Source organism: Myotis yumanensis, unplaced genomic scaffold (assembly GCF_028538775.1).
Source record: "Myotis yumanensis isolate MYYU_CA2020_CCGP unplaced genomic scaffold, mMyoYum1.0.hap1 SCAF_8, whole genome shotgun sequence".
Classification (NCBI taxonomy): Eukaryota; Metazoa; Chordata; class Mammalia; order Chiroptera; family Vespertilionidae; genus Myotis; species Myotis yumanensis.
The window spans coordinates 41,670,924-41,697,487 of NW_027223759.1; the positions used below are offsets into that span (position 1 = coordinate 41,670,924).

At 41.4% G+C, this 26,564-nt stretch overlaps 1 long non-coding RNA gene across 3 annotated transcripts; it reads left to right on the forward strand.

Moving 5' to 3' along the window:
• The first annotated feature begins 1,663 nt into the window (after positions 1 to 1,663).
• Positions 1,664 to 20,389, forward strand: LOC139015638 (uncharacterized). 3 transcript variants are annotated; one of them, XR_011472472.1, is made up of 4 exons: positions 1,664 to 2,238; positions 5,445 to 5,719; positions 13,991 to 14,061; positions 20,161 to 20,389. It is a non-coding gene; the product is annotated as an uncharacterized lncRNA (long non-coding RNA). The 3 variants fall into 3 exon arrangements; XR_011472474.1 differs by having other exon boundaries at positions 1,664 to 1,895; XR_011472473.1 differs by lacking the exon at positions 13,991 to 14,061.
• Positions 20,390 to 26,564: the final 6,175 nt, after the last annotated feature.

Genomic DNA, 26,564 nt, shown 5'->3' on the forward strand with positions numbered 1-26,564 from the left:
AAAAAACTGCTGCAAAAACTCAGTCCTCATAGCAAATGTTACAGGAAAATAATAAGTAAAAGCAGCACTTGGTGGTTCTTTTGGCACGAGGCAGAAAGCTGAATCCGCGTCACTATTCCCCTGTTCTGTTGGGGGTGCGGGTGGGGGGGGGGGGGGTTCGGGGAGGGCGGGGGGAGCAAGAGCAAAAGGTGTTGTTTGGAAGGAGGGGAAGGATCTTAAAACACCTCCTGCCTTCCTGGTCCCCTCCCAGTGCCTTCACTCAGTGTGGGCTGGAGAACCGCACTGATCAACACCAATGTCACCGCCCGCCGCTGAAATGCCGCAAAAGTACACTTAGAAATGAGAAGAAAGTGACTGACACGGATACGCTGGGCCAGCCCCACCGCCACTAGCACAGTCTTAAATGCCCACACAAGGAGAATAAAAAGAAAAGCACATTTTGCAATGGAATAATTTTGCTTTTATTGAGACCGCGGAAAGTCACATGACCCTGCATGTGTCCTTTTAAGAAAGCAGCCGAGATGGTGAAGAAGGGAGCGGGGGGCTGCCTCCTTCCTCCCGCGCCTCTCAGCGCGTCCCGCCGCGTGTCCGCATTCTTCTGGGCGTATCTGTGGAGCTATTAAGTGGGATAATCCCTCTGGCCTTTGATACATTTCTGGACATGATTATTTCATTACTCGCAGTATATCAGTAGGATCATAATAAAAAGGACTTCTGACAACCTGCCAAGAGTTTTGTGGCCTTGTAAACACAAAAGTGCTCTAATAAAATTTTATTAAGTGTTAAAAAGTCATAAAAAGTGAAATAACATAAACTACAAAATTTACTGTCCTCAGCAAATGCTGAAAATATCGTCCCCAGTAAAATTAAATTAGCATGTAATAGAGAAGCAGTGTGGAGTGGATTTAAAAGAGGATCCAGGGGAAATGACACTGTAACCCAACCCGGGTCACGGGGATTTAATTCGGATTTTTCTCCCTAAATGGGAATAAATGTGCTGGTTACAGACAAGAGGTCCGGGGTACTGGTGTCGCACACACCGATTGTCAATACTTGGGCAGAAATGATATATTGCAGGTTGGGATGAACCGGGGAGCGGCGCGGGGAGGGCGTCCGCTAGGGTGCGCTGCGAGACCGGGAATGCCCGCCGGGGCGCCGCGCTCGCCTGTCCTCGCCCCCCCACATCCCCCCGAAATAATATTTACAGTTCTTTTTCTTTTTTTCCCCTCCTCTCCTGCAACATTTTTTTTCAAATCGGAAAATGAAGTGTAAGTCGAGCTTTGCCGCAGGCGGCCCTGGGTCTCCGCTTTCGGAGACTCGAGTGCCGGGGACGGATGCACTGCCCCCGTCGGTGCGAACCCGGAGGGTGGGGTGGGGGTCCCCCCGGCCCAGCGCCCCGGCCTGGCTGCTCCGCCGAGGGAGGCCCAGGAGCGCGCGAGACCCAAGTCCAGCTCCGCCCGGAGGAGCGCGGGGGCGCTCAGAACGCGGGTCGCCGGCCTCGCCGCGGGTTCAAGTGCATCCCCGCGTCGGAGCCCGCGGCTCTGGGAGCGAGTTCTCCCTGCTGGGCCCCGCTGGTCCCCGGGACCCCACTCCGTCACCCTCCCGGCCGCGCTGGGCCGCCGGCCTGGGGCGTAAACCGAGGCGCACGGACCGGACGGGAACCCCGATCGCGCCCCTCCTCTTCCCCCGTCCGCACCCACGGCCGGGGCGCCCCCCAAGGCCAACGTGGAGGCTCCGCCTGGAAAAGAAGTTGGACTTCCTCCCCACGCTGCTCCGAGTGGAACCTGGAATGGGCAGGAAATTGCTGGAACACGCAGCCGCGCCTTTGCAGCCCGCCTCGCTTTGCTGAAGGGAAGCAGCTCCCACCACAGTCTTGCCTCCCCCTCCCCCCGCAGGTTTGTAAAGAGGGGTGCGAGCTCTGAAAAGTATTTGTCTCCTAGAGAGAAGGATGTCGATGGCAGCGCCCAATGAAAGATGGGTGCTTTTTAGCTACCATCATCAACGGGCCACGTCTTGTTTGCAGTTCCAAGATGATGCAAACGCGACCTTCGGGGGAGTCGATATTAACAGTGAATTAATTAGGAGTTAGTGAAATAGGAAATAAATGGGCAGTGACACATTCTGTGGTTTCATTTCTCCTCGGGGATGTCTAAGGTTTTAAGCTGCATTTAAGAATTAGCTAACTTTTACTAGAAAGGAGGTATTTTTAAGTAAACCTGTTGCTGAAGCCCAGAAAAGGTAAGTTAAAGTTCCCACCTAAGATTCTCCAGCTTCCTAGAGGCTCCCACAGGTTACGAGGCTAGGATGCCTTGTATTTTTAATTTTCCAGATGGCAAGAGCATTTGGTTTTTATGTGCAAGGTAATGTTCAAGGCAAATGGAGCACCCAAGAATACTTTGATAAGCAATGTTCACTTGACACTTGTAGCCTAAAATAAATATAATTAATTTACAGTGGGAATTATAGTTTCATCATTTAGATTTTTTTTGGTAATGTTATCTGGGGGAAAAAGTGTACTTTAACAAGTGTACTTTATTGTCACTTGCAAAGTACTGAATTTGAAAAAAGCCTGGCCTGGAACATCAAAATCAAAAAATCAAGTCAATTTAAATGTGCTCTGACATTTCCTATCAAAGGCTTTGAAAGCTAATAAAAACAGAATTAAAAGGAATGTATCTAAATAATAAAAGTCCTTTTCAACTCAGTGTGCCTGCCTGGGGGAAGGTACAGATTACATGCCCATGGTAACTCGTTTTTGAGCCATTCCCTGCAGATGGCTGTTGGGAGTGTTGTGGGCCAGTGCTGCCTTTGAAAATGAAGGGCACGCATGTTTATGAGAGTACAGAAGCAAAGGTTTGCCTACATGGGTTTTTCTCAAAAGTTTTTTATTTAAAATTTTATGATAAACATTTCTTCATCGATTTATGAAGTTTAAGAGAAATTTTTATACTTGTATTATTTTGCTCTGTGTTTACATTTCAGCTTGAAGTTCATCTGTCCTTCAGAAAAAATATTTTCCTAACTATTCAAAATAACACCATGACTAGAATTTTTAACTCTCTTTAGGTAGATATATGATTGCTGTAAGTAATTTAAAAAATTTTACTCAAGATTAGTGCAACCTTATCCAAGGGGTTTAGTGGAGGGAAGAGGATTTCCAAACCTATAAATGCAGTCTATATACTGTTATAATAACAAAGGTTTTTGTAAAGAAACTTGGGAATTAATACATTTTAAATGAATACAAAAACATGTTTTAAAGGGGTTATCCCACACTATTCTCTCTCTTAAACAAAATCAGAAACTATTTTATATTCTGTAGAAATACTAGAAAATTATTACCATAATAAAAGTCTGTCAAGATGGTAGATACTTTTGAATGTGTTATAAAGAAAAAATAATATTCTCAACCCTTTATATGTTTGAAGTACATGAAAGGCAAGAAGTTTGTAAAAACATTTTACTACTGAATGAAATCTACAAGACCATTAAAATGTGCAAGTAATTTATTCTAAGTGACTGAAAAGTATTTTTTTTCAACTGCTTTTCACACTTTGAAATTTTTATGTGTACTTTAATTAGAACCTTTCTTTTAAAAATTAAATCTCCCAAATATTTTGTTACATTAGCTATATGAGAAAAGCATTATTGGAATTGGTTTTGTTTTACCTTCAGCATAAGCAGTTAAGAAATGTTTTATTTTAATCTTCTTTTATATTTTCATGGGATAAATTTGAACATGTACCTTGTTGGAGTAAAAAAGAATCCAAGTTCATTTTTCTCTCCAAAACTTGGCATTGATCCTGATTGCATAATTTTTATTGCGATCAATAAACTTCTATTGAAATCAATTTATTTGGACATGCCAGTGTAAGGGAAATTTTAAGACAGTGCAAGTTTTATATGGAAGAATATGTATTAAAATGTGAAATAGCTAATAGCCAAAATTAAATCCGGAGGTGTGCTTGCAGCGTTCACTCGTTTGAAGGGTAATTTTAAAGGTAGTTTTGCACTAAGGAAGGTTTTCCTTGTGCTCTCTGTAGTTATGAATATCTAAATTATTCTGCCCTGCAACTTAAAAACTCAATAACCAGATACCAAATTTATGTATTTTTAAGGTGACTAAGAATAAGGATATGAGAAGCAGATTGGCTTCATGAAAGAAGCAAGCATTTAAAATTATATTTTAAAATATAAACTTAATTTCACTTTCTGACAGAAATCTTGTGGCCAGCTCATCAGTTTTCCAGTCAGTTTTAAAGCAGTATGTTAAAAACTACCTTTTCCACATTAGAAGTTCATATTTAAGTTTCCTTAACTGCAAAATCACTCTAAAACAGAGTGTTTTATGTTAAGAGCCATTTCATGTGTTGGTCCCATTGATTACATATGAATGCATAAAAATCTTGTTTAAAGACCAGTAAAAGTGAGGAAATTCCAAGTCAAGCTGGCTAATTCCATTCATAATTCATCCCGAGTGCCTGATTTAGGAAACTTGCAAACAGTTTATAGCTATTCATACCAAACAAGTTGCCTTGCTTCGTGAGCGGGGCAGCAGAGTTAACTTTGACCTCCTTGCTCAGAGAGGCTGCAGTTGATAAAAACTATGGAATGTAGGTTAAGCTTTTTGGTTCCCCAGGAATTTTCCAATCTCTACCTTTTTGGATTTTTGCTTTTTGAAATGTTAACAGGGAAGGACAACTTTTGTGTTCGAAGATGGGGTTGACTTTCACCCACCCATTTCCTTCCCCTTCCCCATGTTACAGTAATTCTTTTGAATGCTAAAGAGGCCCTACAGCGAGAAAATGACACACACCATATCTCTGCCCCCTTCAGCCATTCCCTACCCCCAGCCCTCCTTTTATTCTGAGATAATTGGGCAAGAATTTAGTACTTGTACTCACATGGTTCAAACTGCTACAGCTATGGCCCAAAGTGCGTTCGAGGATTGGCGAGAAATCCACGTGGGCTTTGCATTCTGAGCCGGGAAACACTATCGGGGAGTCCTGTGCCTTGACACTGGGAAGCTCCCAGGCAGCCTTTGGAACCTAAAGCAGTCCATCTGTTCACTTCCCAAGGCTGCACTGTAGGTGGACGCCTGCCCTCAGTTTTGATGTTCAGGAGGACATTAAACTATTTCCATAGAGTTTTTTAAGCGCTCTGAGTAACTGTAATTTTAAACCAGACTACTTTTTAAGGGTGAAAACTGGCCTCAGAGAGAGGCATGGCAACTGCAGTATGATGTCAACTCAAGCGACTTCTTACAGTAAGATCTTGAAAACGTGGGTTTCTGGTGGAAAAGGCTGCCTCCACTTTGAGCAGGAATCTTTAGGATCAGTTAATATCCACCAAACACGCTTCATTAAACTAGAACAAACATGACGCTCAATTACTGGCTCCCTGTTTTCCTGAATGTAGGTCGTTTTGTGTCCATACAATTTAAGGTTTGAAGGGATTTCCTGCCTTTGAAGTACAGCAGTTTGCCACCTGTTTGGATGGCCTCGCTAAAGTTGGGGCTCCGCTTCTACTTTGAAAGACTGTGACTCCATGTTTCCTGGCTCGAGTTCCCGAGCTCACTGGAGGCAGTGCTACCTGCAGCTGGGAGGCTTTCCTTACAAGTCGGTGCCTGCAGACCCCGTATTCCCGGCTCCATTCCTCTAGGTCAGAGCCTGCAAGAAGAGCCCGGAGCCATGCACTCACCTGGGTGAAGCCATAGGAGGTAAGCCGTCTTAATGAGGAGCCATATATCAAAACTCAGAGCTTCTGAGAACAGGAGTAAGTAGTGCTCAGGCAGGAGAGTCTCGTGCTAGCGCAAAACATAAGGACTTGTATGCATATAAGCATAACCAATGGACACAAGACACTGGGAGGGGCAGGAGGAGGGCATGTGCTGGGGGTTAGGGGAGGCTGGGGGGGGGGGTTAAGGGGGAAAAGGAGACATATATACTACTATTTGTAATACTTTAAACAATTTTTAAAAAAAACAAAAACATAACAGCTGGTGTCAAATGTGCCACAGTGGGTGAGGCCCATGGAGGTGATGATCTGCATTCCAATGTGCTTTAAAAAATGTGTATTATTCTTACTTAGGAGTGCATACTGTTTCATCACCTTTTATGATGTGGATCCTACAGTTAAATATTTCTAGTGAAATTTTGCCTATTTAATAAGAAAACGTCATTCACAAATGAACAATGTTAGGAGACAACTGTGAAATATTTCTAGGAACTGTAAGTGTGTTTATTTTTACCAAATAATCCAATGTGTGCCAAACCTCTTTGTCAACACTAACCCACCCTACAACTTAAAGCTATTTGTGTTTTAGCCTTTAACACATCCACCACCTGATTACTGCCAAGGCTCATTCTCTTTCAAAGGGGTTCGCTAAGTGAAAGCCTGGGCACAAATAAGGCATCTTCACAGCACCCCTCCCCAAGCGTGTGTTCACCTTAATATTAAGTAAACATTTAGAAGCTTATGAGTTGGGGGAGGAGGGTCCTTTCAGAGAACTGGACTCGTGTGTTTATGAAATTAAAATATTCTGATAAGTGAGGGGGAGGAAATGAAAAAAAGATTTAAACTCAGTTCTGGTTTAAGGTCATGATCAAATAAGATCATGAATAAATAGAAAATAAAGTAGAGAGAAATTGAGGATGCCAAAGGAAGGGCATGGGGCTAAATTCTGTACGTATGTGATCCTTTCCTAATGAATTAGAATGCAATTACGATGATATGGCATTTTCTTTTTGTGGATATTAGACACTTTGCTCCATAATTTCTCTGGAAGAAATTGTAGCCATTGTGACAGAGTCTGCCCTCCTGGGCTGCTTTCTAGATAGTAGCATGGAGATCATCAAGAAAAACATATCACCTTCCAAGCTTCCATCCAAACGGCACACCTCTTGTGTTGCTCACAAAGCAAGTGGTGCTGTGTCCAGCCAAGGAGAGAGAATTCAGGTTCATGCATTTAATTCAGGTTTCTGGTGATCTCCCTCATCCCTGCTCTTGGCAACTGTAAGCCAAGTATGTGAAAGTATCAGAATGGATTCTATGGTTACCAAATGAAAATTCTATCTCTAGTTAAGATATTCTTGCACCTTTCACATGGGGAAAATGGGCCAATTTTTCCTTGATTATATCACAGATGATATGAGAACAAGACAGTTGGAAATAGTACTGAACAGCTGAATCTCTCCGCAAACTCAGAGCACTCAAAATGCTTTGAAGTTACGCAGCTGCTCTTTCTTTTTTTTTAATTGTCTTCAGTGAAACTCCAAAATCCCCATGTCTACCTTTAAAGCATCAGGAATATTTTAATTGGGTAATAAGCATCCATATTTTCCTTATGATAAATTAAAAAGAATTAAGAATGAAATTTTATGATGATTATAGACTGTACTACTGACCCAAGAGACAAGAACAATTATGAAAAATATGTCCCACATATTTGGCATGAATATGAATTTAGACTTTTAAACCATTCATCTTAAATGCTCAAGCAACTTATTAAAGTTTCTAAAATAACATTCATATAATGATAACAGGGAAACTTATAATCATGATCAATATATCATCAATATTGCAGCAGGCTCCATGTCAAATAGTGAAGCTGACTTTGTCTTTGCCTGTTGGGTTTGTGATAAAAATAGATACACCATAGCCCTGGCTGGGTGGCTCAGTTGGCTGGAGTGTCATCTCGGGTTCAATTCCTGGTCAGGGCACTTATGGGGGCACCTGATCAATGTCTCTCTCGGGGAAAAAATCAGTAAAAAACCCAAGCATATCCTCATGAGAGGATTTAAAAAAAAGATACAATATAAAAAAGATGAAAGATAGTAACAGATTTGGGGTATCTGAGCATCTGAGGTCCCTTTTTTTTTAAACACATATTACATCTTGCCTCTTCTCCCTCCTTTTCCCTTTTCTTCCTCTTGTGTTTTTTCCTTCCTTTCTCCTCCAATTAAAGTTATAAAAAGTTTTTTCCTTCCTTTCTCCTCAAATTAAAGTTTAAAAAAAGTGATTTTTAAAAATGTGAAACACTGGACTTTGATTACTAAATATTGGAGTAGATCTGATGAAAACGAAACTTTAGTAGCTAGCAACTGTTTGAGGACAAGTTAGGTAATAGGAATATGGAATTCTTACGTGAGGTAACCCACCACCCCTTAGCCCAGCTTTGGCCAGGTCCCAGATAGGGTCCTTTGAGAACAAGAGCGTTTCTAGCTTTGAGTCAATGCTGCCTGCTAGCCCTCACAGTCAGTTAACTCTCATGGTAAACTTTCTGAATGCATTGAAGACAACTAAAGAAATTGCCAAAATTTCCATGATGTGGGCAAGCATGGGCATGCTAAATGGAGGGGCTGCTTGCATTTTTTTTATTTAAGCCCAGCCCTGTGGAGTCCTAGCAGTTGCCATTCAAACACTTACTGTATGTCAGCAGAAGTAAGCCCTTTAGAGTTTACAGTACTTAACTGGCAGTAGTTTGTTTCACGTAAGTACTGGTACTTTTTAGCATGGCTTAACCTCTGTTATGATTATAGAGAATACCCCAAAATTTAACCTCTGCCCATGGCCTGGGGTTTTGTTCCCACTTCACTTGTGACCTCTGGCAAGTTACTTAACTGGTCTGAGCCTTGGTTTCTTCATGTATAACATTTATGAAGCTAAGGCAGTAATGCCTCTTTGTAGAGTTAGGGTAAATTTTAAATGGCCTAATATTCATAAAGCATCTGCCAGTAAATTATTACTGGAGTTTCAAGGCAGAAACAGATTAAATCTTTGATCTCACCATTGTTCATTACCTAAAACTTAAAAGATCTTTCAAAAAGAGAGAGCATCTAAATGCATGTTGTAATACGAGCATCTCATTTACACTCAGAACTCAAACTTGAGATTTCAGTGTTAGCCAACCTTCCCTCCTCCCATAGCAACCCGACGGAAAGTATTTTTGTATAGTACAAAAGGACTTCATTCTTTTTACTCCAAATGATAACCTTTATTAGACAAGTCAGGCTAAAAACTGACCCAAAGGCCTTGAAGTACACAATTTCCTCAGAGAAGGAAGAAAAACAAATAAGGGAAGAGGATTTGTTAATCGATTTTAGGGGCCTATGGGTAGCATAAGAATAACAAAGCATATGGAATTTTTCTAATAAGAAATTCTTCTGGGAAGTAGCTTTGATATGCAAAGATTCATTCCACGATTAGTTTTATAAGCTCTTGAATATAAGAGCCGAGAATAGAAATGCTGACATACCTGTAACTGGAGCTCTGTGATTGGCATCCCATCATGTTGTAACTGATAAAACAATCTTGGGCTAATTGCTGCAGAGGAAAGGCAACCGAGAACCTGTGATCACTCTTATGTATGACCATGTTGTAACAGTCTGACAAACTGCTTGATTGAGATCAGCAATGGTTAGCCCATTCATTGTTGTTTCTCCCAATAAGGCCTCAGTAAAATATCACCAGATCTTCACAAAAGATCGTTTATTGCACTATACTGAGATTTTGTAACTGAAGTCAAGAGACACCACACTATTTTATGTTGATCCATTCACTGGTCCTTGAGAATTGATGAAAAGGCACATAGAAAAATACATGAATGAAGCAATCATTCATTAATCTGTTCATATTATTCTCAGTAACAACAACAGGAAGAAATACACTGTACTCTAAAAATAGGGCTATTTCTGCATATTTTACTTCATTACTTTAAGTAGCAATACTGATCATACTAAGGTTTGGAGTTGTTTATACCATTGGCCAAATGTCATTGAATTTTAGTTTTCAGGATCTGCTGGCTATTCTTGTGGCAATTGCCTAATTTGGGGCTATATTTTATATTTGCCTTTAAATTTTGGGTATTCTGCCTTTATTCTTTACAAATGATCACCATCTTACAGGGCTTTCCATTTTTTCTTTTTTCTTTTCTTTAGTTTATTCAACTAAATTATAGCCAGATAGTAACTCCAAAGCATAGTTATTCCCCCTGGTTTTCTCTGTCGACCTACATATGCCTAGATGTTCTCATTTATAAAGTAAGGCTCTTTAAAGAGTCATTCTAAGATTGCAAAATATCAATGTAGTATATTCAATCATCTGGGCCTAAATCAATTGGTACATTTTGGAATCCTTTCTCTAGGTAGGTGGGGAGAGGGTGGGTAGGATGCAGAGTCCTTGTTTGCAAAGAGAGGACGTTCTGCTTTGGGGAATAACATGTTAGTTTACTCAGGAAAGTAGACCATTAAGAACTAAACTGTGTGCTGTGTACGTTGGTGCTTTAGAAGATCAAAGGAAAGATGGAGCAGGGAGGACGGAAAGAACTTCTGAGGAAGGTTCTCCAGAAGAGGTGGGCCGACTGTGTGTGGGAAGGTGGGCGGCTTTGGATGGATGAGAGCATTTCCAGTAAAGGGAACATAGTGGGTGGAAATGCCGAGGCAGGAACGGTCTCGGTATGTTCCTAGAACTTCGAGGATCCCAAGAAATGGTTTCATTTGCATTCTCTGTGATGACTAGTTCTGCTTGTTCAGAGTCAGCCAGTTCTCACAGGGACAGATTTGACAGTCTCCCCACATTGAGGTCTACTTCATTTTAGCTTTTCATCTTGCTTCTCTCAAATCTGCTTAAAATGCTGTTCAGGATCATGATGGTTTCCCCTGCTTGTCCCCCTCCCCCACCCCCCACCCCTTGCTAAATCTCCTGTAGATTACTCGCAAGGTTGTCGGGATACCCCACCACCACTACCAGCTTCATTGCACCTCTGGGTCCTTTTCACTTCTCACAACCCAGCTTCAGCTGCCTGGAACTCACCACATTCTCTCTTGTCTCCGGCCCTTCACATAAGCTCAGAATCCAGTTGAAACATCACTTCTGCAGGGAGACCAGGTTAGGCTCCTCTGCCATTCGCTCTCACAGCTCCCTGCAAGAAGCATATTTTGCTTTAATTGCCTACTTTATATCTGTCTTTCCCAGGAGACTAGAAACTTTTACAGTGAGAAACCATTGGCTTAATCATGAGTGGCCAGCACAAAGCCTGGCTTCATTCATTCATTCCATTCATTTCCTATTAAACACCATGTGCCAGGCCCTAATGCAACAGCGAGCAAAACAAGCAAAAGTTCTCTGACCTTACATTCTGCTTGGAGAGACAAGCTCTAAAACTAGCTGAAAATAAAACATATAGTATGTCTATATTTATAGCCTAACAATAAATGCTTAGGAGGGGAAAAAAAAAGCCTGGAAGGAAGACAGAGAGTGTTTGGTATGGGGTTGGCGGGATGTGTGTGCATGTGCAGGGGGAGGGGCTATGCAGATCCCAGGGAAGAGCAGGTGGACTGAGGAAACAGCAGGTGCACAGGCCCGGACTGGTGTGTCCCGGGAGCATGCTGAGGTCAGTGGGATAGAGTGCAGGCGGCAAGGCAGAGAGGGAGGACCTGAGGTCAGAGCATGAGGAAGGCAGTGAGGGACGAACATCAATCATGCACATCAATAAGCGGGCATAGGGCTGTCGCTGATTATTATTTAATATGTGCACTTTGGTGAAAGACTGGGAGACCCAAAGAGACGAGGCTGTGTCCTTTTTTCTTTAAAAACTGTTTTAAATGACAATGTTAATGACTTTAAACAATGCTAGTGAATTAACATGGAACAAAGCTCAGTTATCATAAGCTGTTGAATAAAAAGATACCAACACAATCAAGCACACACCCCCAGGGGGTCTTGTGCAAAATGCTAAAGGGCCATGTGCGAAGCAATGAGCACATGACCCCAGTTCATGCCTTCGCAGGAGAATCATGGGTGGAAGTGAAAGACATGAACGCAGGTAACCTCAGTTACCGAAGAATTTTGTTTTAAAACCCACCATCATAGAGAAAGGTAGGGCAGGGCATGACCTAACAATAACCACAGGGAACGTTGTTGTGATTTTGTTGTTTGGATTCAGTTCTTCCGAGACCTTATTCTTTGCCTGCTGCTGGTATAATGAACAATTCAAGTATTTCACCAGGTAACAGCACCATAATTAATGAAATACACAGTTATTCCATGCACACAGAAGGAGTTTCAGACATGCCAGGAAGAGGATGCAAACAGAAGGAATCCCTTTTCTGAAATACCTCCCCATAGCTGCAGACTCCTAAGTTCATACGTAGCTTATGTGGGCCACACAGACCCCTCTGTTCAGGACATCTGCACAGGCTAACGGTGCAGACTGTCACTCAGCACCACTGACAGGCTCCCCGACCCTGCGCTTCGTCAGCACACAGCACACACCAGCTTTCCTTCTCTCAACACTGGCTGCCAGCTGTCCGGACCCCGTGAGCGGAGTCTCCTAAGGAAAAGGTACACAAGAAATAAGGGCTGGATAGACACCCCGTATTTTTCCAGACAGGCAAACTCTGGTCATGTGAACAGCTTTCCAAGCCTAGGGCTTCATTTTAGCTCCACATAATAAAGAAAAACCATCTCCATATTTTTCCAGCATCGAGGCCAGGTGACTGCCATAGCACATGATATGGCACAGGGAGGATACATTCACTAGGGAAATAAATAGATATGCACAAAGCTGTTGATGCACAAGAACTTCATTATATGAAATTTCATCATATGTGAAAAGACAGAATATCTGTGAGGGAGAGAGTGATGCCTCTGTTCTGACCTGAGGCTCAGAGCACACTCCGCGAGGCATGGCTGCTTCTCAGCATAATGTTATGTCCTTGGCATGTGATTGAAGGTTGAGGCTGTCCTTGCTTTTCTCTGATCTCCACCTTTTGTCCTTGTTTGTGGAGGCACTTGAGCTTCAGTTTGGTCTGAAATCCTACGGCACTTAGAGCTACATGATCAAAGTCCATTGGAAACATTTGGGCCGGTGCCAGCAAAGTTCAGGTTGTGCTTCAAACGGGCCTCTGGTGCCTGTCAGCCATGGGTAAGGGCTGGCTGGGTTTGATCTTGAACTATGCCCATTTGGGGAGTCTTAGGTGCCTTGTTGATAAGCCCTGCTTGGCGGAGCTCTGCTTTAATTAACGTGGCCCTGGGGTTGGTTCGATTTCCCATGTTTCAGCACCTCACTGGGTGTAACCTTATCTTTCCACTTCATACACATGATGGATCTGAACCAGCACAGGTGAAGTTTGTCTTTGACTCAACAGCTGGACTACTTCCAAGATTCACAACCACAGAAAAAAAGTCCCAAATCCCAGTTCTTCTTATCATCTGACATTTATGGAACAGCCATAGTGGGTGAGATGCTAATACAGTTAGACACGGTTCTGGTAAAATGAACTTACTGCTTAAAAGCTTATTCATCTATTGAGTGTAAGTGTTATAAGCAACGGAAATAAATAAATAAGACAGATGGTACTTGGAGGTGATAGGTGTTTCTCAGAAGCTTGGAAAAAGGACAAGTAGTTGACCTCTAAGCAATAAGCTACTTAAATAAATGCATATTTGAAGAGACAAAATGTTTCATTACCCTTTGGGAAATGTGATTTCAGAGGACAGTGGCCTTAGGACCACAGTCCTGCAAAATGCTTCTCCAGTTAGTTTGGGACTGTTTTTGATGGCCAATGTGCCCATTGCTCTTTGTTCACATTTGCATTTCTCTCAAACATGTGTTTTTTAAACCATGAAACTTTATCACCACCCTCAGTTTGTTTTGTAAAAGTCACACTTATTAGCATATGAAGGAGCTGATTTGCAAATATACTTACTCTGGGAACACAGCATGGCCCAAGCTAAAGAAAGAATGTGCCTTCAGATGAGATGTACAGGACACAAAATAAGTGATCAGAGAGGCCGAGTTTTGTGATTCATCTAGAACTGCCAATACAGAGAGATGGTGATGGGGCAAAGAGGAGAATTGGTGCAGTCATCAGAGATGTGTGTATGCCTGTGTGTGTGTGTGTGTGTGCACATGTCTCTTGAAGTGTTATCTGTCCTTACCATGATCTGCATAGAACGTCCTTCACTATTATTCACTCTCCCTTTGCAGATATCCGAATAATGGCCCAGCTTCTCAGATAAAGGAATACCAGGAAAGCATTGCCGTGGTTAGTAGAAAAGGTATTCTGCCTCTGGAAAGGGATGTCATCCACTATGGATAGTAAACACTTTCATTTATTTTTCTACTAAAGGCCTGGTGCACAAATTCATGCACCAATGGGGTCCCTCAGCCTGGCCTGCAGGATCAGGCAGAAACCAGCTCTCCGACGTCCCCCAAGGGGTCCCGGATTGCAAGAGGGAGCAGGCCAGGCTGAAGGACCCCACCAGTGCACGATCGGGGCTGAGGAGAGATGCAGGAGATTGGCCAGCCAGGGAGGGACTGCAGGAGGGCCCCAGGGTGTGTCTGGCCAGTCTCACTCAGTCCTGATTGGCAGCACCTCAGCAGCAAGCTAACCTACCAGTTGGAGCGTCTGCCCCTGGTGGTCAGTGCATGTCATAGCAAGTGGTTGAGCGGCCTAAACATTATCATTAGCATATTACACTTTGATTGGTTAAACAGCTAACTGGTCGACCGGATACTTAGTATATTAGGCTTTTGTTACATAGGATTTATTGTGAGTTAAGTAGAAATGACCATCTCAGAATATCCTTAAATGACATAGGCCCAAGTAATAGTTTCGCCACTTACTAAATGCATATTTTAGGCTAGGTTCTATGCCTCTATTTCCTCATTTGTATAATTGGGCTTACTAAAATATTGTGGGATTGCTGTAAGTATTAAACGAGATACCATATGTTCTGTACCCATAAAATCATAAACATTCCACAAATATATTTAGTATTAAATTTTGTTTCTACTATGATTCCTTATTTCAGAGATCAATAGATAGCAACACAATTTTACAATGTGCTAAAGCTCTTTGAACATGTTCCTCAAAAGGCCATTGTTAACGAAATAACATTGCTTTCTTTCATTCACACTGCGGAGATATTGTCAAGCATTCACAGCAGTCCCTCATAAGTGGTACTCATCTTGCAAAACCTAGGGGATATAAATATAGTCCCTGCTTTAAGAATTTTACTCCATGGTTGTGAGTCCATGATGACAACATCATTACCAGCCAATGAAGGCCACAATGGATTATATTTTTCTGAAAGATGATTTTTAAATTTTTGGAAGTAAAGAGGAAATCTGAAAACAATCAAAGAAGTCTCACATAATGGAAGAGGAACCATAGAGCTGGAGTTGGTATACTGAAGTCTAGTGACACATTCAAAAGAAATTCAGAGTTCTAGTTTTCTTCTACCTATGAGTAATACCACATATCTAAGTCATAGCTTCCTCTATTTTATGCAATATAATTGACATATAAATTATATTAGTTTCAGATGTACAGCATAATGTTTTGATATATATATATATGTGTGTTTGTGTGTGTGTATATATGTATATATATATATATATATATACACATATATACTTTGAAATGGTTAGTACAATAAGTCTAGTTAACATCCATCACCACGCAGTTATAATTTTATTCTTGTGATGAGAACATTTAAGACCTACTCTCTTAGCAGCTTTTGAATATTCACTACAGTATTATTAACTATAGTCACCATGATGTACATTACATCCCCATGACTTATTTATTTTATACCTGGGAATTTGCGCCCTTTGACCCCATTTACCCATTTAACGCACTCTCTACTCTCCATAGTTTCCTCTTCTTAAAAGTGAGTCAAATAATACTTTCTCTACCTCACATGATATTGTTAAGGAAGAATGAAAGATACATGTAAAAAACAAAGTAATGTCTATATTCAAGATTTCTATCTTTTTTTCCTAGACTGTGAGCTCCTAAAAGATGGGACCTTGTATCTCTGTACTCAGAGTGCCTTTTATATAGTGGGCAGGCTTATAGTGAATGAATGGATATGCCAGTTATCAATTGGTTAGTCCCGAGAAAGAGTTGCTATTGGAGGTGCTGAGTAGCACAGAGGTAAGAAGTGGATTCCTCAGAAGCTATTGCTGTCTGTGGCTAAGGGAATTTAGGCTGTGTGAGGGAATGGCCTAAAGAATTCCTGGGCAGGTCTTTGTTCTGACAGAAAGTGGTGGGAAAAGGTCCCAGCTCTCTGATGCTGTGAGTACTCATCTGAGTGAAGCAGGAAAGTCAGGTGAAACCAGTTAGGGTGTTCTGCTCAGTGTGGCTGAATGTGATGGATGGCTTGGTGTGCTGTTTATCTAGTGCAGGTTGGTATTTCACCTCTGTTTTCATTAAACTGATGGTAAGGTAATAAGTCTTTCCTCTGGCTGAAATATCTGTCTTCGGCCATTTGTTGATCTTCTTGAACAGGCACTTCAGGTGCACAGAAGTCCCCCTACAGGAGGTTTTGAATGAAAACTTAAATAATGCTGCTCAGCGTCCACCGAGCTCTCGGGCAGCACAGGTACCGCCAGACTTGCTGTGGTTATGGGGTGCAGAGTCACATTTACCCAAAGAGAGTCGACCAAGGGATGCTGCGAGGTAACCAAGGGGCAGACATCACACTTTATTTCTCTGGAAAGACTCAAACTTAAATTAAGCTCCTGTTTCTAATAATTCTGAAATAACAATGTCAACTAACGAATTATTTTTATTCATTCATCCTTCAATTAAACAATTATTCCTTAAATATTGGTGTAATGTTTCCAGACACGGTGCTAGGTACTGGAACTATTAAAATGAAGGACAGTCTCTGACCTTAAGGAATTTCTAGAAATGGGGTAAGAGACAAGCCAGCGATGACAGTCTGGCTGTGGGAGCACAGAAGAGGAGCACCTGACTCATCTCCATTCCGCTAGAGGGTGGGGAGGGAGGAAGGGCTCTCAAGAGGCGGTGATGTGGAATGAATCTCGAAGGACATGTGGGAGTTAGCCCAGGGGGAGAGATATAAAAAATTATTTCCTTTCAGATCTGTTCTAATATTCAAATAAAATTATAAAGGCACATTCAGAAGCTGGGAAACACTCTTTTGCTTGAACACTGATGCCTTCCTGTGGATTCTGAAGGAAGCTGTTGCTACCAGTGGAGGCTTTGGTGGTCTGGGGGACTCAGAGGTTGAATAAGCTTTCATAGTTAGGAGGCTCTTAAAAGGCTAGAATTCTATAAAAGCACTCTCAAATATAAAGTTGTGATCCACATATGGAATTTTAAATTTTCCAGTAACCACATTATAAAAGTAAATAAAGGTGAACTTACACTTTAATAATATGTTGTATTTAACCAGTATATCCAGAATATTAGCATTTCAACATGTAATCAACATAAAAAATGAGATATTGTAAAATCTCATTTTCACATTAAGATTTCAAAATCCAGCATGTGCTTTACACTTAGAACACATTTCAATTTGTAGTAGCCACATGTGGTCCATGCCTCTCAAGGTGAACAGTGCCGTTTTATGGCATCAAATCTCACTGTGCTCACAAATGAAAATGAACCCAGAGCACTCTGGCTGGGTTTATTCATGACTATTCATTCCATCACTTACTATATTTTTTCATGTATAATACACCCCCATGTATAAGACGCCCCCCACTTTTCCAACCCAAAATTAAGAAATCAATATTTTAAACATAAAACAGAACACATTTTTGTTTAGTAATTCCCGCAGTAATGTTTACATACCAGAACTATGATATTATGCAGCATATCACTTTATTCAGCCTCGGTTGCATCACTGCTCTCTTCTTCATCACTATTAGTTGCAGACATATCAATTTCTTCAACTTCTATTGTATCACTGCTGTCTTCTGAGTCACTGCCTATATATGTGCGATCATCCTCATAAACTGGTGGCATTTTCTGAGCTAACTTTGTTCGTGTTCTCATGGCCTCATGAAATTGAAGCACCATTTTTCCTTTCCTGTAAAATCAACAATATTCATTTCGCTTGCAAACATTCTTGCCTGACATTGAATAAGCGTGGTTGACACACATAAACCACTCTGGCGCTGCTCCATAATCCAAGTCTTAAGCCTCTGCTCCAAGTTTGCCCATTTTGCTGGTTTTCCTCTTAAGGCCTTCTTCTTCTTGGGCATCTTAAGGAGTTGTTCTTCCTGTTTTCTCCACTGTCTGATCATACACTCAGAGGGAGGAGGTCCAAATTGTCTCTCTGCAGCTCTATTTCCATGCTCTTTTGCATAGCTGATTACATTCAGTTTGAATTTTGTAGAGTAAGACAATTGCTTACGGCTATTTATCTTTTTATTTTTTAACATCTTTATGGGCTCAGAACGCCCTGTTGCATCTTCACACTCTCCACCTCCAATATGGCATCAGCTGACATAAGTAATAAGGCTGGTGATTGGAGAAAGCCTGTTGGACAAGATATGGGCAGCTACGCACCCATGTCGCTTCCTCCTTCCATGTATAAGACACCGATCGATTTTCAGTCTAACGACTTTAGAAAAAAATAGCATCTTACACACGGAAAAATACGGTATATACATAGTATTTACTTTCTTTAAGAAGGCAAAAACAAAGATTCTACCAGGATCTAGGTTATATCCTAAGTATTTCTCTTATATTTGACAGCCAACAGTTTATAATGACAGGCCCTATACCTCATAACCAAACTATGATAGAGTCTTTGAAAGAGGACAGCTTTAATTTTTGTTTGTTTGTTTGTTTAATTTGTATTGAGAACATAATGTTTAGTGCTATCTGAGCTTTTTGCTATGCTATACTATTATTTAGAATTACATTAGCTACAACATAATGTCTTTGTTTCCTTTGAAAGAGGACTGGGTTAATTGTGGGTACAGCCAAAGCATTTGGGGCCTCACAGGTTGCTTATAGATTTCACTACCACAGGGCCAGTTTGTGATTACACATCTGTGATACAATTCAGGACCTATTATTCCCTTACAGAAGATGCGGTCAAGGCAAACCTTCACACGTAATGCCACTTGTGCTCATTTTTTTTCTTATTGGACTCGTCACAGTTTGTACGTGGAGTATTTTCACTGTGAGCCAAGACAGGATGAAAGTCCTGCCAATGATCCGCCTTTGGGAAGGGAGCAATCTCTCTGGGTCTCAAGTTCTCCTTCTATGCAATGGCAGTTAAGAACTTTGGCCCCAAGGTCTTATCACCATGAAGATATAAACAAATCCTTCTCATCTTTCTGATTCTCAGTTTAGCACAGTGCTGATGATTGCAAAAGATTTCTTCAATCCCAAAAGGTTACCCGGGGCCAACCAGTCCGTCACTTTTCCTCTCTTCTCTTTAGTGGGTCACTCGCAGTTTGTGACAAGAACATTACTAATTGCACAGCCAGTGCCAGGGGCACTGTGGAGTCCTTGAGGAAGTCACTGTTAACTACAACCCATATAAAAATGGATTATTCCCGAGAGAGGCCACATGCCGATCTGAGAGCAGGCAGGGCTGGTGCCTCAAAGTTCTCCCAACACGCAGAAGGTGCACAGCCTGGGGCCAACTGTCTTAATGGCAGCCTTCTCAGCTGTGAACAATAAGACCAGCAATCCTCATGGCTTTTGAAGAGAGCTATTTATTAATTAGTTTGTATTTCAAAGTGCTTCACACTGGAAAGTTTCACTGCAGAATCAAGGCAAATTTCCTTTCATTTTATCCCCCACTACATTAGGAAGGAAAGAAACTGTGCTCACTGAGGCTGGGAGAAGAATGGAGGGATTCAGGCAAGAAAGCTAGCAACCCACCTCCCAAAGGCAGTGGCTCATTTCCCTGACTGAAAGAAGACGCCCATTACAGGGAGCTTTGTAAATTAGGTATCGCAAAGGGCAGCCAAACCTGCTCTCTGAAGAACTGCATTTGTTTTAGACTTAATTTTTATGATCCCTTCAAGGAAAAAGGAGGGGGGTGGGGAGCAAAAAAAGAAAATGAACCAAATTACACTGTGATGGGGGATTTGCAAAGTGCAACCTTCCCCTTCTTCCTAAAGGAGGGGCATAAATGATACTACTTTTTCTTATTTTTGAAATAGGAGGTTGGATCTATTTGTAACTCGGCCTTTAGATACGCAAATCTTCTTGCCCTACTTCTAGCTTAAGAAGTATGCTCACCAGACTTTTCCGTAGATGATGTCCCACCACCTAAAGAGTTATTGTTCAAAACAGAAAGAGAACTCATTCATATTCTCCTTGTGGTTAACTGTCCACTAAACTTTTTGTTTCCTCCCATACTGTGGGAATGCAGCTCTCCTTTGCCTTCAGCTGAGGTCATGTGACAAGTTTCCATCAATGGAAAATGAGTAGGAGGAGGGTTTCTAAGGAGTGGATGTAGCCTCTCTACTATCTCTGAGCACTGGAAATGATTATGAAGACCTAAAACAAGGCTGAGCCTCAAGATGGAAACTGGAATCTTTTGTCCCACAGATAAGGAACATCTGCTTTGGACTGTTATCTGAGTGAGAAATAAATGTTTATTGTTTTAAGCCAATTTTTTGAAGTTTATTGTTATAGCAGCTAATGCTACTCTAACACACACTGCCAATGCTGGTCCTCTTCCCCAAACTCCCCATTATAGTTGTCTTTTCCTTGTCAAAACATGAAACCTCTTTAGGACTTTCATGACACCCAGTATAGTGCAGGACATATAAAGTATTCAATAAATGCATGTGGGAGGGAGGGAATGAAGGAGGGAGAGAGGAAAGCAGAAGGAAGGATGGAAGGAAGGAACGAAGGAAGGAACGAAGGAAGGAAGGAAGGAAGGAAGGAAGGAAGGAAGGAAGGAAGGAAAGGGAGGGGTAGGTGATTGAATTAATGTGTCTGCATTTAAGATTACTCATTTCTTCTAAGCTTTGAACCTCAACATGACTACTTCCCCCTTTTAGGTGGTAAGGAAGGGAAATATTTCTCCATTCTTTATGATCTTTGAAAGGATGGACACAGAGCCATGGGACAAATCACTGGCTAGGAGGAAAGCAATCCCTTAGAGAAGGCAATCCAAATATCATCACCCTAGAGAGCTGGGCCACCGCCAACATCTCCATCAGCAACTTGGAAGAGTTGTCTGTTGTCCCAGCACAATAAAACTGGAGACATGAGCATTCAGAGCTCCAGCCAGCACAATTACATGAAGCCAAGGCACATTATCACTTCTGGGTTGCAGGATTTATGACCAACTATGATGGAAAATAAAGACAGAGATACTTTACTTGTCTGAATTCATCATTCACAAAAGGCAGTATGTTTTAATCAGAGAGAAGTTGTATGTGTTGTATTTTTTTTTCTAATGAAAACCTTAGCAAACAGGGCAGAAATAGTTGCCAGCATCTTAGAAAAAATGAAAAAGGGTGCCAGTTTGCTCCTGTTCAGAAAACATGCCATTGATAGTTTTTATTGTTGAAAAACTCCTTTTGAGGCAAGTGTTTCTATTTGGGCGGTTTCCTGGGTGTGGGAACTGCTTCTAACTTGAGTGGAACAAAGGAGTAGGTTGTATTCTGTATTGGTGTTTGCCCATCCAAGTATTAAGTAGGGACGTTAAAACCATTCTACCCCTAGGAAGCCTGTGATTGTCACTTGCCACGGGGATGCTACTTCCGGTGGCAGCACCCCTGCCATGAACAACCCGAGAGCCATGCTCTCACCAGCAGAGCACGCTCAGGCTTGATTACAGTTGCTCGTTAATTGTCTCCACTCTGGGATGGACACCCTGTGAGTGCAAGGCCCGTGCTGCTCCTAGCTCAGTGAGGCACATGGTGCATGCTCAGGAAATATTGAAGAGCTCGGATTAGGTTGTGATTTCGTGTAATTAAAAGTCTTTACACGGACGATTTTTTTGTCACTATCCATTCCCTTGCAGCCAGTGAAAAGGTAAACCAGTGGGCCTTTTTCCTAATGTTTACAAATTTTGAATTATTTTAACACATGGTGAAAACTCTGTGTAACTGTTTATCAGAACCAACATTATAGCCTCAACATTTCTACAAGGCGGAAAAGACTGTTTGAGAAAAGAAGGAAGGTGCTACATAATTTTGCAAACACAAGGTTTATCTCTTAGTTCGGCCCCAGCTTGGAGCAGCTTCCCAAACCCTAAAAGTGAGCTTGTTTCCAGAACACCTGAAACAGAGACCATGTTTTTATGGTGTTTGCCTTTCACAGTCAAGCTTCCATGAGGGAGCAATATTTCCTCTATATTTATTTTTAAGTCATTTGGGTTTTCCAATAAAACAACATTTTATTTTCCCAGATGAACAGGTTAGTTGTAATCCGGGAAGGGTTCTCCATGGGCTCTGCTTGTGGCTGGGACCCTCTGGAGTGGTCACTTGGAGAAGAATGTGTTATTTGCATTTCAGAAAACACTTAGTTGGCTTAGTGTCTAGCCACTAACATAACAGTTCAAATACAGTTATCCCAGATGTCCTTTCTAAATAGCAATCAGACTTCCTAAGTCCAATAAAAGGATGGGAATTGCGAAGAGGGGGGACCAGAGGAACAAACCATGTTTGGAAGCAGGAAGCTGGTCAAGGAGATAAAGGTTTGAAATGTAGGTAAAGAAGAGGGGAGACACATGGATCTTCTCCCCTGTAGTTGTCCAGTTTGAACCTATTCCAGTTAGTGGAAAGTCAGATCATTATCTGATGTTCTGTAGCCACCTCCAAAATGTGTTGGTAGATTTAACCAGAGTAGAGTCACTGAAAATCCATGGGCACCACTGACTCGGGCTGCTCAGCACAGCTAGGACCCAAACCTGCCCGAGGCTCCCAATACCACTCACAGTCAGGATGGGGATGAGGGCGAGGGAGGAGCAGCATGCTACTCAAGTCAGCCTCCATGGGAGACCTAGGGCGCTCCGCCCTGGGCTGCTCATTCAGCTCCTCTCTGGAATAATAAACAGAGGCAAGAGGATAAGATCTTATAGATAGGCACCCTTAGTCCTCGAATGGGACCATAGATTTGCATATATATATACATATATATATATATACACACATATATACTTTATATACATATGTGTAAATATGTATACATGCATGATTAGTATTTATATAAAAAGAGAACGTAAAACATTCTAAACTTAGATTGTGGTGATGGTTGCACAACTCTGTGACTGCACTAAAAACTATTAAAGAATACATTTTAAATGGTAAACTTTATGATATATGAATTATATTTCAGGAAAGATTTTTTTAAATGAAAGTACTTTATTTTATATATCCCTTTATTTTTCTTTTTTAAAAAATTATGTGCCAGGATACACTCCAGGATTACTAAATGTTTGCTAATGAATTACATCTTTATTCCAATTTTAGAGCTGCCAGGCCACATTGCCCATGTTAGGGGGCCAGCAAGAAAAATAACAAAAAATTACGCTGCCCCAGAGTGGCGCTCTGCACGTGCTCCCGCACTGCCTCCCCCACCTCCAGCTTCTCCTCACCCACTCTGGGGTGGGTGCTTACTATGGTCCAGGAATCATCATTTGAAAGACGGTGTTTTCGGTGATACATTCTACTTCTAACATTCTCCATGTGGATGAGATTGCTGGAAATTGCTGTGAATGTGAAAACTGGTGGTTATTTTTTAACCTATCTTCAAAGCCAGTTCATATGCAATAATTCAGTCTTACACTATCTTGTGTGCTATAATTGCAGTTATTTTATAAGTGATAAAATCTTACAAGGGTTGTAATAGTCAGATTCATAGGAGCTATTCGTCTCCTTTTTTTGATGGGTTGGTAAATTACGTGAGTAGCATAGAGCAGTATTTCTCAAACTATCTATTATGAAAGATCAAATTTTATAAAATTTTCAAGAGATTGGTAACTTTTGTAAAACCAGTAAAAATAAATTACCAGTAAAACAACAACAACAACAAAGACATACAAAATAGAAACCCCTCTTTTTTTTTTTAACACCTCTCCCTACACTCCCTTCTGCACCTGCTTGCATACCTCCAGTTTCGCCTCCACCCACTTTCTCACTAGTCCTTCCCAGACACACACTGCGTCCCACTGCTCCTACCTGGTCACTCCCACTCAGAAAACCCCTCCAGCCCTGGCCTTCTGACCACCCTCAAGGCCTGTCCCTTGCCCTTGAATAAATAGACATTAGATTTTTTTATATTAAATTGAATAATATATTATTATATTAGATTTAATAACATTAAATTACATTTTAATAGATATCAAAACAAACAATGTAGAAAAAAGAAATTGAATTTCTAAAAACTATACACATTGTTCATTGAAAATATCTGTGGAAGTGAATAATAGAGAAAATTGCTGTCATACTCATAATTTTTATAATTCTGTAATCATAACATGCAATTTTAAGTGGAATAAATTTCCTTATTAAACATCTATATTCACACTTTTAATGAACAATCTGTACATCAGTGTTTAATTTTAATGTTATGGATGAGTTTGCTTCTCACTTGTTTACTTATACATCTAGGTTAGATGGATAGCAATACTACTCACAGGGGAAAATGTATGTTAAAACTTTCTATGTTTTAATACATAAAATAGAAAAACCAGTCTTGCAGAGATGTATTCATGGGAATGAGGACAAGACAGGATATTTATTTTTAACATTTCCAAAATAAAGCAGGTGATACTCTACTTGCAACATTTTTCAATTCTTCATTAGAAACCAGTTCCAAATATTCTGTAAATTTATATTTAAATTTAAGTTAACTTTTTATGAAAGACAAGGATTCTGCCCTACATACTTTTGGGTTACAGCTGACAACTTTTAAATGTCACATTTTAACATGGTCCTGCTGCTCATCATGTAAGACTCGCCTCCCGGGTTCATACTGCTATTTGGTGATGGAGCTGGGATTTGATTCCAGGCCAGCTGACTTCACATCCAAAATTCCGAGCCACCTAACCAGCCAGCCCAGACTGGCTTGGATTGGCACAGTTAGTGAAGGAAGCAGAGTATTTAAAATATACTCTAGGCAAAATAGCTGGGCAAAAATCAATACTATGAAATCTAAAAGGAATAAATGTCAATTCCTCTATTAGATTAATGTAAGTCAATTACACAACAGCAGGCTAAGGAAGACCTGGCATGTCAGAATCCCTTGGGACCACCTCATATCCTGCTGGCCTTATCTCTGATACCAGCCACTGCAGCAACATAAGTGCCTAGAGGCTTTATGGGGACACTTCTGCTACCAGCACCTCTTTTAAAGAGCTCACCTTCCAGTTCTGAGATTCTTAGGAATCACACTGGGAGAAGGCTGCTCAGGTTACATGCAATAGCAGCTAGGGAAATGCCTAACCAAGCAGGGATGAGAGCTGATGGGCAAATGCAATACGTATCGTTGTCAATGCTCTTCATTGTAAGCAGTTCTGATAAGCATGTGATAGCTTCAGATGGTCCTGGTAAGATTCAGCCCCAGTTACCTGCTGCCAGAACCAACTTCATAAGCACTTTTGATTGGCTTTTCCTCCCTTTCTGTTTCATGCTCCCTGGTTCTCACCTCTGATCCCTGGAATCACCTTCAAAGACACCCCCTCCACACAAGTTTTTGGCTCAGACTCTACTTTCAAGGAGTGTCTTAGTTTGAGCTTCTAAACAAAAATTCCACATACTTGGGTGGGGGGGTAGGTTAAACAACAAGCATTCAAGCATTTATTTCTCAAGGCTAGGAAGTTCATGATCAAGACACCGACAGATTGAGTGTCTGAGGAGAGCTGGCTTCTTAGTTCACAGACCACTGTCTTCTCACTGTAACCTCACATGTTGGAAGGGATGAGGGAGCTCTCTGAGGTCTTTTTCATAAGGACACATATTCCATTCATGAGGGCTCCATCTTCAAGACCTAATCACCTTCCAATGGCCCCATCTCCAAGTACCGTCACTCTGGGGATTAGGTTTCAACATAAACATTTCGAGGGGACACAAGCAGTCTATTGAACCAGATAAAGACATCAGCCTGGCAGCAAATCATGTTAAAATTAGATCTTAATAGATGACAAATTCAGCTTAAGACAGGAATGTGATATGATAAAAAGAAAGAAGAGAGGAAAGGAGATACAGAGAAAAAGGGAAGGAAGGCAAGGAGGGAGGGAAGGAGGAAAATTGGCACAAAGGCATTACCATCAGAAGACTTGCAACAGATCAGTTGGCAGTATCACCTTACAATTCTCAGCATCCACAGAGACTCAGTCCTTCTCATGTTAGGGATCTTGGAATCATTTTGTGGGTACCAAAACAGTTTGATTGACACCTTCTCCCCTACACACATATACACACAACTTCTTGAACACAGTGATTTGGTCTGGTCCCTTTGCAATGTTGCTCTTCAGCTCCATGCTCAGACCTCTGCAGCCTACACAAGGGCAGAGCCCCCACCCATCAAAGGATGTTTGGCTGGGAAACACTGGGTTGACTCAGGGGTCTGCTGTTTGCTTTGTTTGCCTTGTTTTTTTTGTTTGTTCTTGCTTATTGGACTTTTTGCCAATGGGTCATATGCTACAGCATCCTTTTTAAAAATATGTATTTTTATTGATTTCAGAGAGGCAAGGAGAGGGAGAGAGATGGAAACATCAAGATGAGAATCATTGATCGGCTGCCTCCTGCACTCCCCCTACTGGGGATTGAGCCCAAAATCTGGACCTGTGACCTGGCCAGGAATGGAATCATGACC